Genomic DNA, 10778 nt, shown 5'->3' on the forward strand with positions numbered 1-10778 from the left:
TCAGGACACTGGTCCACAAGAGACCTCCCAGCTCCACATAATATCAAATGGCGAAAATCTCGCAGAGATCTCCATCTCAATGCCAGCATCCAACTTCACTCAACGACCAGAAAGCTACAGTGCTGGACACCTATGCCACAAACTAGCAAGACAGGAACAGAACCCCACCCACTAGCAGAGAGGCTGCCTAAAATCATAATAAGTCCACAGACACCCCAAAACACACCACCAGACATGGACCTGCCCACCAGAAAGACAAGAACCAGCCTCATCCACCAGAACACAGGCACTAGTCTCCTCCACCACTGAACCAACCTTAGCCACTGGGGACAGACAACAAAAACAACGGGAACTACGAACGTGCAGCTGCAAAAAGGAGACCCCAAACACAGTAAGATAAGCAAAATGAGAAGACAGAAAAACACACAGCAGATGAAGGAGCAAGATAAAAACCCACCAGACCTAACACATGAAGAGGAAATAGGCAGTCTACCTGAAAAAGAATTCAGAATAATGATAGTAAAGATGATCCAAAATCTTGAAAATAGAATAGACAAAAAAGCAAGAACCATTTAACAAGGACCTAGAAGAACTAAAGATGAAACAAAAAATGATGAACAACACAATAAATGAAATTAAAAACACTCTAGATGGGGGCTTCCCTGGTGGCGCAGTGGTTGAGAGTCCACCTGCCGATGCAGGGGACACGGGTTCGTGCCCCAGTCTGGGAGGATCCCATATGCCGCGGAGCAGCTAAGCCTGTGGGCCATGGCCACTGAGGCTGCGCATCCGGAGCCTGTGCTCCGCAACAGGAGAGGCCACAACAGTGAGAGGCCTGCATACCACACACACAATAAAAAACAAAAACTCTAGATGGGATCAATAACAGAATAACTGAGGCAGAAGAATGGATAAGTGACCTGGAAGATAAAATGGTGGAAATAACGACTGCACAGCAGAATAAAGAAAAAAGAATGAACAGAACTGAGCACAGTCTCAGAGACATCTGGGACAACATTAAACGCACCAACATTCGAATTATAGGGGTTCCAGAAGAAGAGAAAAAGAAAGGGACTGAGAAAATATTTGAAGAGATTATAGTTGAAAACTTCCTTAATATGGGAAAGGAAATAGTTAATCAAGTCCAGGAAAAAAAGAGAGTCCCACACAGGAAAAATCTAAGGAGAAATACGTCAAGGCACATATTAATCAAGCTGTCAAAATTTAAATACAAAGAAAACATATTAAAAGCAGCAAGGGAAAAACAACTAGTAACACACAAGGGAATCCCCGTAAGGTTAACAGCTGATCTTTCAGCAGAAACTCTGCAAGCCAGAAGGGAGTGGCAGGACATATTTAAAGTGATGAAGGAGAAAAACCTGCAACTAAGATTACTCTACCCAGCAAGGATCTCATTCAGATTTGATGGCGAAATTAAAACCTTTACAGACAAGCAAAAGCTGAGAGTTCAGCACCACCAAACCAGCTTTACAACAAATGCTAAAGGAACTTATCTAGGCAAGAAACACAAGAAAAGGAGAAGACCTACAATAACGAACCCAAAACAATATAGAAAATGGGAATAGGAACATACATATCGATAATTACCTTAAATGTAAACAGAATAAATGCTCCCACCAAAAGACACAGATTGGCTGAATGGATACAAAAAATAAGACCCATATATAGGCTGTCTACAAGAGACACACTTCAGACCTAGAGACACATACAGACTGAAAGTAAGGGGATGGAAAAAGGTATTCCATGCAAATGGAAACCAAAAGAAAGCTGGAGTAGCAATTCTCATATCAGACAAAATAGACTTTAAAAAAAGACTATTAGAAGAGACAAAGAAGGACACTACATAATGATCAAGGGATCGATCCAAGAAGAAAATATAACAAATGTAAATATTTATGCACCCAACATAGGAGCACCTCAATACATAAGGCAAATACTAACAGCCATGAAAGGGGAAATCGACAGTAACACATTCATAGTAGGGGACTTTAACACCCCACTTTCACCAATAGACAGATATCCAAAATGAAAATAAATAAGGAAACACAAGCTTTAAATGATACATTAAACAAGATGGACTTAATTGATATTTATAGGACACTCCATCCCAAAACAACAGAATACACATTTTTCTCAAGTGCTCATGGAACATTCTGCAGGATAGATCATATCTTGGGTCACAAGTCAAGCCTTGGTAAATTTAAGAAAATTGAAATTGTATCAAGTATCTTTTCCGACCACAACACTATGAGACTAAATGTCAATTACAGGGAAAGATCTGTAAAAAACACAAACAAATGGAGGCTAAACAATACACTACTTAATAACGAAGTGATCACTGAAGAAATCAGAGAGGAAATAAAAAAATTCCTAGAAACAAATGACAGTGGAGACACAACAACCCAAAACCTATGGGATGCAGCAAAAGCAGTTCTAAGAGGGAAGTTTATAGCAATACAAGCCCACTTTAAGAAACAGGAAACATACTGAATAAACAACCTAACCTTGCACCTAAAGCAATTAGAGAAAGAAGAACAAAAAATCACCAAAGTTAGCAGAAGGAAACAAATCATAAAAATCAGATCAGAAATAAATGAAAAGAAATGAAGGAAGCGTTAGCAAAGATCAATAAAACTAAAAGCTGGTTCTTTGCGGAGATAAACAAAATAGATAAACCATTAGCCAGACTCACCAAGAAAAAAAGGGAGAAGACTCAAATCAGTAGAATTAGAAATGAAAAAGGAGAAGTAACAACTGACACTGCAGAAATACAAAAGAACATGAGAGGTTACTACAAGCAACTCTATCCCAATAAAATGGACCACCTGGAAGAAATGGACAAATCCTTAGAAATGCACAACCTGCCAAGACTGAATCAGGAAGAAATAGAAAATATGAACAGACCAATCACAAGCACTGAAATGGAAACTGTGATTAAAAATCTTCCAACAAACAAAAGCCCAGGACCAGATGGCTTCACAGGAGAATTCTCTCACACATTTAGAGAAGAGCTAACACCGATCCTACTAAAACTCTTCTAAGGTATAGCAGAGGGAGGAACACTCCCAAATTCATTCTACGAGGCCACCATCACCATGATACCAAAACCAGACAAGGATGTCACAAAGAAACAAAACTACAGGCCAGTATCACTGGTGAACATAGATGCAAAAATCCTCAACAAAATACTAGCAAACAGAATCCAACAGCACATTAAAAGGATCATACACCATGATCAAGTGGGGTTTATTCCAGGAATGCAAGGATTCTTCAATATACACAAATCAATCAATGTGATACACCATATTAACAAATTGAAGGAGAAAACCCATATGATCATCTCAATAGATGCAGAGAAAGCTTTTCACAAAATTCAACACCCATTTATGATAAAAACCCTGCAGAAAGTAGCCATAGAGGAAACTTTCCTCAACGTAATAAAGGCCAATAGAGGGAACTTTCCTCAACATAATAAAGGCCATATATGAAAAACCCACAGCCAACATCATCCTCAATGGTGAAAAACTGAAAGCATTTCCACTAACATCAGGAACAAGACAAGGTTGCCCACTCTCACCACTCTTATTCAATATAGTTTTGGAAGTTTTAGCCACTGCAATCAGAGAAGAAAAGGAAATAAAAGGAATCCAAATCGGAAAAGAAGAAGTAAAGCTGTCACTGTTTGCAAATGATACGATACTATACATAGAGAATCCTAAAGATGCTACCAGAAAACTACTAGAGCTAATACAACGAATTTGGTAAAGTTGCAGGATACAAAATTAATGCACAGAAATCTCTTGCATTCCTATACACTAATGATGAAAAATCTGAAAATGAAATCAAGGAAACACTCCCATTTGGCATTGCAACAAAAAAAATAAAATATCTAGGAATAAACCTACCTTAGGAGACAAAAGACCTGTATGCAGGGAATTATAAGACACTGATGAAAGAAATTAAAGAAGATACAAATAGATGGAGAGATATACCATGTTCTTGGATTGGAAGAATCAACATTGTGAAAATAACTCTACTACCCAAGCAGTCTACAGATTCAGTGCAATCCCTATCAAACTACCACTGGTCTTTTTCACAGAACTAGAACAAAAAATTTCCCAATTAGTATGGAAACACAAAAGACCCCAAATAGCCAAAGCAATCTTGAGAGCGAAAAACAGAGCCGGAGGAATCAGGCTCCCTGACTTCAGGCTATACTACTAAGCTACAGTAATCAAGACAGTATGGTACTGGCACAAAAACAGAAAGATAGGTCAATGGAACAGGATAGAAAGCCCAGAGATAAACCCACACACATATGGTCACCTTGTCTTTGATAAAGGAGGCAGGAATGTACAGTGGAGAAAGGACAGCCTCTTCAATAAGTGGTGCTGGAAAACTGGAGAGGTACATGTAAGAGTATAAGATTAGATCACTCCCTAACACCATACACAAAAATAAGCTCAAAATGCATTAAAGACCTAAATGAAAGGCCAGAAACTATCAAACCCTTAGAGGAAAACATAGGCAGAACACTCTATGACATCAATCACAGCAAGATCCTTTCTGACCCACCTCCTAGAGAAATGGAAATAAAAACAAAAATAAACAAATGGGACCTAATGAAACTTCAAAGCTTTTGCAAAGCATAGGAAACCATAAACAAGACCAAAAGACCACCCTCAGAATGTGAGAAAATCTTTGCAAATGAAGTAACTGAAAAAGGATTAATCTCCAAAATTTACAAGCAGCTCATGCAGCTCAATAACAAAAAAAGCAAACAACCCAATCCAAAAATGGCCAGAAGACATAAATAGACATTTCTCCAAAGAAGATATACAGACTGCCAACAAACACATGAAAAAATGCTCAACATCATTAATCATTAGGGAAATGCAAATCAAAACTACAATGAGATGTAATCTCACACCAGTCAGAATGGCCATCATCAAAAAATCTAGAAACAATAAATGCTGGAGACGGTGTGGAGAAAAGGGAACACTCCTGCACTGCTGGTGGGAATGTGAATTGATACAGCCACTATGGAGAATAGTATGGAGGTTCCTTAAAAAACTACACATAGAACTACCATATGACCCAGCAATCCCACTACTGGGCATATACCCTGAGAAAACCATAATTCAAAAAGAGTCATGTACCAAAATGTTCATTGCAGCTCTATTTACGATAGCCAGGAGATGGAAGCAACCTAAGTGTCCATCATCAGATGAATGGATAAGGAAGATGTGGCACATATATACAATGGAATATTACTCAGCCATAAAAAGAAACAAAATTGAGCTATTTGTAACGAGGTGGATAGACCTAGAGTCTGTCATGCAGAGTGAAGTAAGTCAGAAAGAGAAAGACAAATACCGTATGCTAACACATATATATGGAATTTAAGAAAAAAAATGTCATGAAGAACCTAGGGGTAAGACAGGAATAAAGACACAGACCTACTAGAGAACTGACTTGAGGATATGGGGAGGGGGATGGGTGAGTTGTGACAAAGCGCAAGAGAGGCATGGACATATATACACTACCAAATGTAAGGTAGATAGCTAGTGGGAAGCAGCAGCATAGCACAGGGAGATCAGCTCAGTGATCTGTGACCGCCTGGAGGGGTGGGATAGGGAGGGTGGGAGGGAGGGAGACACAAGAGGGAAGAGATATGGGAACATATGTATATGTATAACTGATTCACTTTACTATAAAGCAGAAACTAATGCACCATTGTAAAGCAATTATACCCCAATAAAGATGTGAAAAAAAATCCCAACTCTTTGAAGAACTGCTAATATTAAATGCCTTCATTTTTTAAATTAAAAAAAAAGAAACGAAATTGAGCTCTTTGTAATTAGGTGGATAGACCTAGTGTCTGTCATACAGAGTGAAGTAAGTCAGAAAGAGAAAGACAAATACCGTATGCTAACACATATATATGGAATTTAAGAAAAAATGTCATGAAGAACCTAGGGGTAAGACAGGAATAAAGACACAGACCTATAGAGAATGGACTTGAGGATATAGGGAGGGGGAAGGGTGAGCTGTGACAAAGCAAGAGAGAGGCATGGACATATATACACTGCCATACGTAAGGTTGATAGCTAGTGGGAAGCAGCAGCATAGCACAGGGAGATCAGCTCGGTGATCTGTGACCGCCTGGAGGGGTGGGGTAGGGAGGGTGGGAGGGAGGGAGACACAAGAGGGAAGAGATATGGGAACATATGTATATGTATAACTGATTCACTTTTTTATAGAGCAGAAACTAACACACCATTGTAAAGCAATTATACCCCAATAAAGATGTTAAAAAAGAAAACACACAACAAATGGGACCTAATGAAACTTAAAAGCTTTTGCAGAGCAAAAGAAACCATAAACAAGACCAAAAGAGAACCCTCAGAATGGGAGAAAATATTTACAAATGAAGCAACTGACAAAGGATTAATCTCCAAAACATACAAGCAACTCATGCAGCTCAATATCAAAAAAACAAACAACCCAATCCAAAAATGGGCAGAACACCTAAATAGACATTTTTCCAAAGAAGATATACAGATTGCCAACAAAGACATGAAAAAATGCTCAACATCATTAATCATTAGAGAAATGCAAGTAAAAACTTCAATGAGATATCATCTCACACCGGTCGGAATGGCCATCACCAAAAAATCTAGAAACAATAAATGCTGGAGAGGGTGTGGAGAACAGGGAACACTCTTGCACTGCTGGTGGAAATGTGAATTGGTAGAGCCACTATGGAGAACAATATGGAGGTTCCTTAAAAAACTACACATAGAACTACCATATGACCCAGCAATCCCACTACTGGGCATATACCCTGAGAAAACCATAATTCAAAAAGAGTCATGTACCAAAATGTTCATTGCAGCTCTATTTACGATAGCCAGGAGATGGAAGCAACCTAAGTGTCCATCAACAGATGTATGGATAAACAAGATGTGGCACATATATACAATGGAATATTACTCAGCCATAAAAAGAAACGAAATTGAGCTATTTGTAATGAGGTGGATAGACCTAGAGTCTGTCATACAGAGTGAAGTAAGTCAGAAAGAGAGAGACAAATACCGTATGCTAACACATATATATGGAATTTAAGAAAAAAAAATGTCATGAAAAACCTAGGGGTAAAGCAGGAATAAAGACGCAGAACTCTTAGAGAACGGACTTGAGGTTATGGGGAGGGGGAAGGGTGAACTGTGACAGGGCGAGAGAGAGTCATGGGCATATACACACTAACAAACGCAGTAAGGTAGATAGCTAGTGGGAAGCAGCTGCATGGCACAGGGATATTGGCTCGGTGCTTTGTGACAGCCTGGAGGGGTGGGATGGGGAGGGTGGGAGGGAGGGAGACGCAACAGGGAAGACATATGGGAACATATGTTTATGTATGACTGATTCACTTTGTTATAAAGCAGAAACTAACACACCATTGTAAAGCAATTATACCCCAATAAAGATGTAAAAAAATAAAAATAAAATAAAAATAAAATAAAATAAAATATTAAGTGATTTAAAAAAAAAAACTACACATAGAACTACCATATGACCCAGCAATCCCACTACTGGGCATATACCCTGAGAAAACCATAATTCAAAAAGAGTCATGTACCAAAATGTTCATTGCAGCTCTATTTACGATAGCCAGGAGATGGAAGCAACCTAAGTGTCCATCATCAGATGAATGGATAAGGAAGATGTGGCACATATACACAATGGAATATTACTCAGCCATAAAAAGAAATGAAATTGAGTTATCTGTAGTGAGGTGGATGGACCTAGAGTCTGTCATACAGAGTGAAGTAAGTCAGAAAGAGAAAGACAAATACCATATGCTAACACATATATTTGGAATCTAAGAAAAAAAAATGTCATGAAGAGCCTAGGGGCAAGACGGAAATAAAGACATAGACCTACTAGAGAATGGACTTGAGGATATGGGGAGGGGGAAGGGTATGCTGTGACAAAATGAGAGTGGCATGGACATATATACACTACCAAACATAAAATAAATAGCTAGTGAGAAGCAGCCGCATAGCACAGAGAGATCAGCTCGGTGGTTTGTGAGCACCTAGAGAGATGGGATAGGGAGGATGGGAGGGAGGGAGACGCAAGAGGGAAGAGATATGGGAACATACGTATATGTATAACTGATTCACTTTGTTATAAAGCAGAAACCAGCACACCGTTGTAAAGCAATTATACTCCAATAAAGATGTCAAAAAAAAAGATGTGGCACATATATACAATGGACTATTACTCAGGCATAAAAAGGAACGAAACTGAGTTATTTGTAGTGAGATGGTTGGACCTAGAGACTGTCATACAGAGTGAAGTAAGTCAGAAAGTGAAAAACAAATACCGTATCCTAGCACATATATATGGAATCTAAAAAAAAAAAATGGTCAGAAGAGCCTAGGGGCAAGACGGGAATAAGGATGCAGACCTACTAGAGAATGGACTTGAGGATACGGGGAGGGGGAAAGGTAAGCTGGGCCAAAGTGAGAGAGTGGCATGGACATATATACACTACCAAACCTAAAATAGATAGCTAGTAGGAAGCAGCCACGTAGCACAGGGAGATCAGCTCGGTGCTTCGTGACCACCTAGAGGGGTGGGATAGGGAGGGTGGGAGGGAGGGAGATGCAAGAGGGAAGAGTATGGGGAGATGTATATGTATAAGTGATTCACTTTGTTATAAGGCAGAAACTGACACACCACTGTAAAGCAATTATACTCTAATAAAGATGTTAAAAACAAAAAACTCCCATCAAGGAGGAGCACAATTTTCTAATTTTTTTCACAGTAGGAGTGCCCTCTGTGTCATTAAAGTTGCAGCATATTTGTTCCTCATGATTAGGTTATATTTATTTTTCTGTTAATTGATCAGTGTGAAGCATCTATAAGTCAAATATGACTACTTTAATCTATAAAAACAAAACAAAACAAAAACTCAATAATAAAAAAAAAAATTAAGGGACTTCCCTGGTAGTGCAGTGGTTAAGAATCCACCTGCCAATGCAGGGGGCATGGGTTCAAGCCCTGGTCCCGGAAGATCCCACATGCAGTGGAGCAACTAACCCCATGTACCACACTACTGAGCCTGCACTCTAGAGCCCCTGAGCCACAACTACTGAAGCCCACGCACCCTAGGGTCCATGTGCGGCAACTACAGAGGCTGCGTGCTGCAACTACTGAAACCCGCGCGCCTAGAGCCTGTGCTCCATAATAAGAGAAGCCACCGCAATGAGAAGCCCGTGCACCGCAACGAAGAGTAGCACCGCTCACCACAACTAGAGAAAGCCCACATGCTGCAATGAAGACCCAACGAAGCCAAAAAACTTAAAAAATTTAAAAAGAAAAATTTAAATTAAAAACAGGCAAAATATTTGACCACTCTACCACAGAAGATATATGGATGGCAATAAGCACGTAAAAAAGGCACTCAACACCTTTAGTCATTAGGGAAATGAAAATTAAAGCCACAGTGAGATACTACTACTACCATATAGAATGGCTAAAATTTAAAAACTAACCAACCCAACTGTTGGAGTATGTGGAGGAACTGGAACTCTTACACACTGCTAGTGGAATATAAAACGGTCCAGCCACTTTGGAAAACCGTTTAGCAGTTTCGTAAAAGTTAGCTATACATCTGCCATATGCTTCAATCATTCTTCTCCTAGGAATTTATCCAAGGGAAATGAAAGTATATTTTCACACATAAAGACTTGTACAAGAATGTTTATAGCCACTTTATTTTTAAGTCTCCAACTGGAAACAAGCCAAAGGTCCATCAACAGGTGAATTGGATTTAAAAAAATTGTGGTACATCCATACAATGGAATTCTACTCAGCAATAAAAATGAGTGAATTACAATACCACAACACAGATGAATCTCAAACTAAAGTGTGCTGAGTAAAAGAAGCCAGACAAAAATGAGTACATACTGCATGACTCCGTTTATATAAAGGTCTAGAAATTACAGCTAATCTATAGTGACAGAAAGCAGAGCAGTGGTCGCCTGTGGGGGCAGGGGGGCAAGGGTAGGTGAGAGGAATTACAAAGGGGCATAGGGAAATTTGGGGTGGTGATGGATATATTCATTATATTGATTGTGGTGATGATTTCATATATGTATGTATATATATATATACATATATATGTCAAAACTTATCACAATTGTGCACTCTAAATATGTGCAATTTATTACATATCAATTAAATCTCAATAAAAGTATTAAAATAATAAATCTTTGTTTGCTTACACAAGTTCATATGGGTTTTCTATCATTTTTAACTAAAATTTTTAACTGATACAATTGTCATAGTTAGGCAAACTATGTCTAAATTATACATTTAACCAACCTCTAATATACCCAGTTGCACAATGGTGGAAGGAAAACCAGATAATTGAAATTAAAACTAGCATTTGGAAAAGAGGAAAGGAAACAGCACATAGCAGTCGGCTACCAGTCCAAAATCCAGACTCTACTGGGGTAGCAAAGGTTCCCTTCCTCTGCCAGTAGAATGCATCCCTTGATCAACCAATCTGTCTGTTCCCACCTCTGGGTCTGTCTTGGGAAAATTTCTCCAGCCTGTTGTCCCCCTTGGCCCCATAGAAGAGGATTATTGGGGAGAATTCCTCTTCTTGGGGCTGTATCACTTTAGTGGCCCACTTGTTGGCAGATTCAGTGTTTCTGAAAGTATGATCCCTGATGTGTCTG

Source organism: Lagenorhynchus albirostris, chromosome X, assembly GCF_949774975.1.
Source record: "Lagenorhynchus albirostris chromosome X, mLagAlb1.1, whole genome shotgun sequence".
Classification (NCBI taxonomy): Eukaryota; Metazoa; Chordata; class Mammalia; order Artiodactyla; family Delphinidae; genus Lagenorhynchus; species Lagenorhynchus albirostris.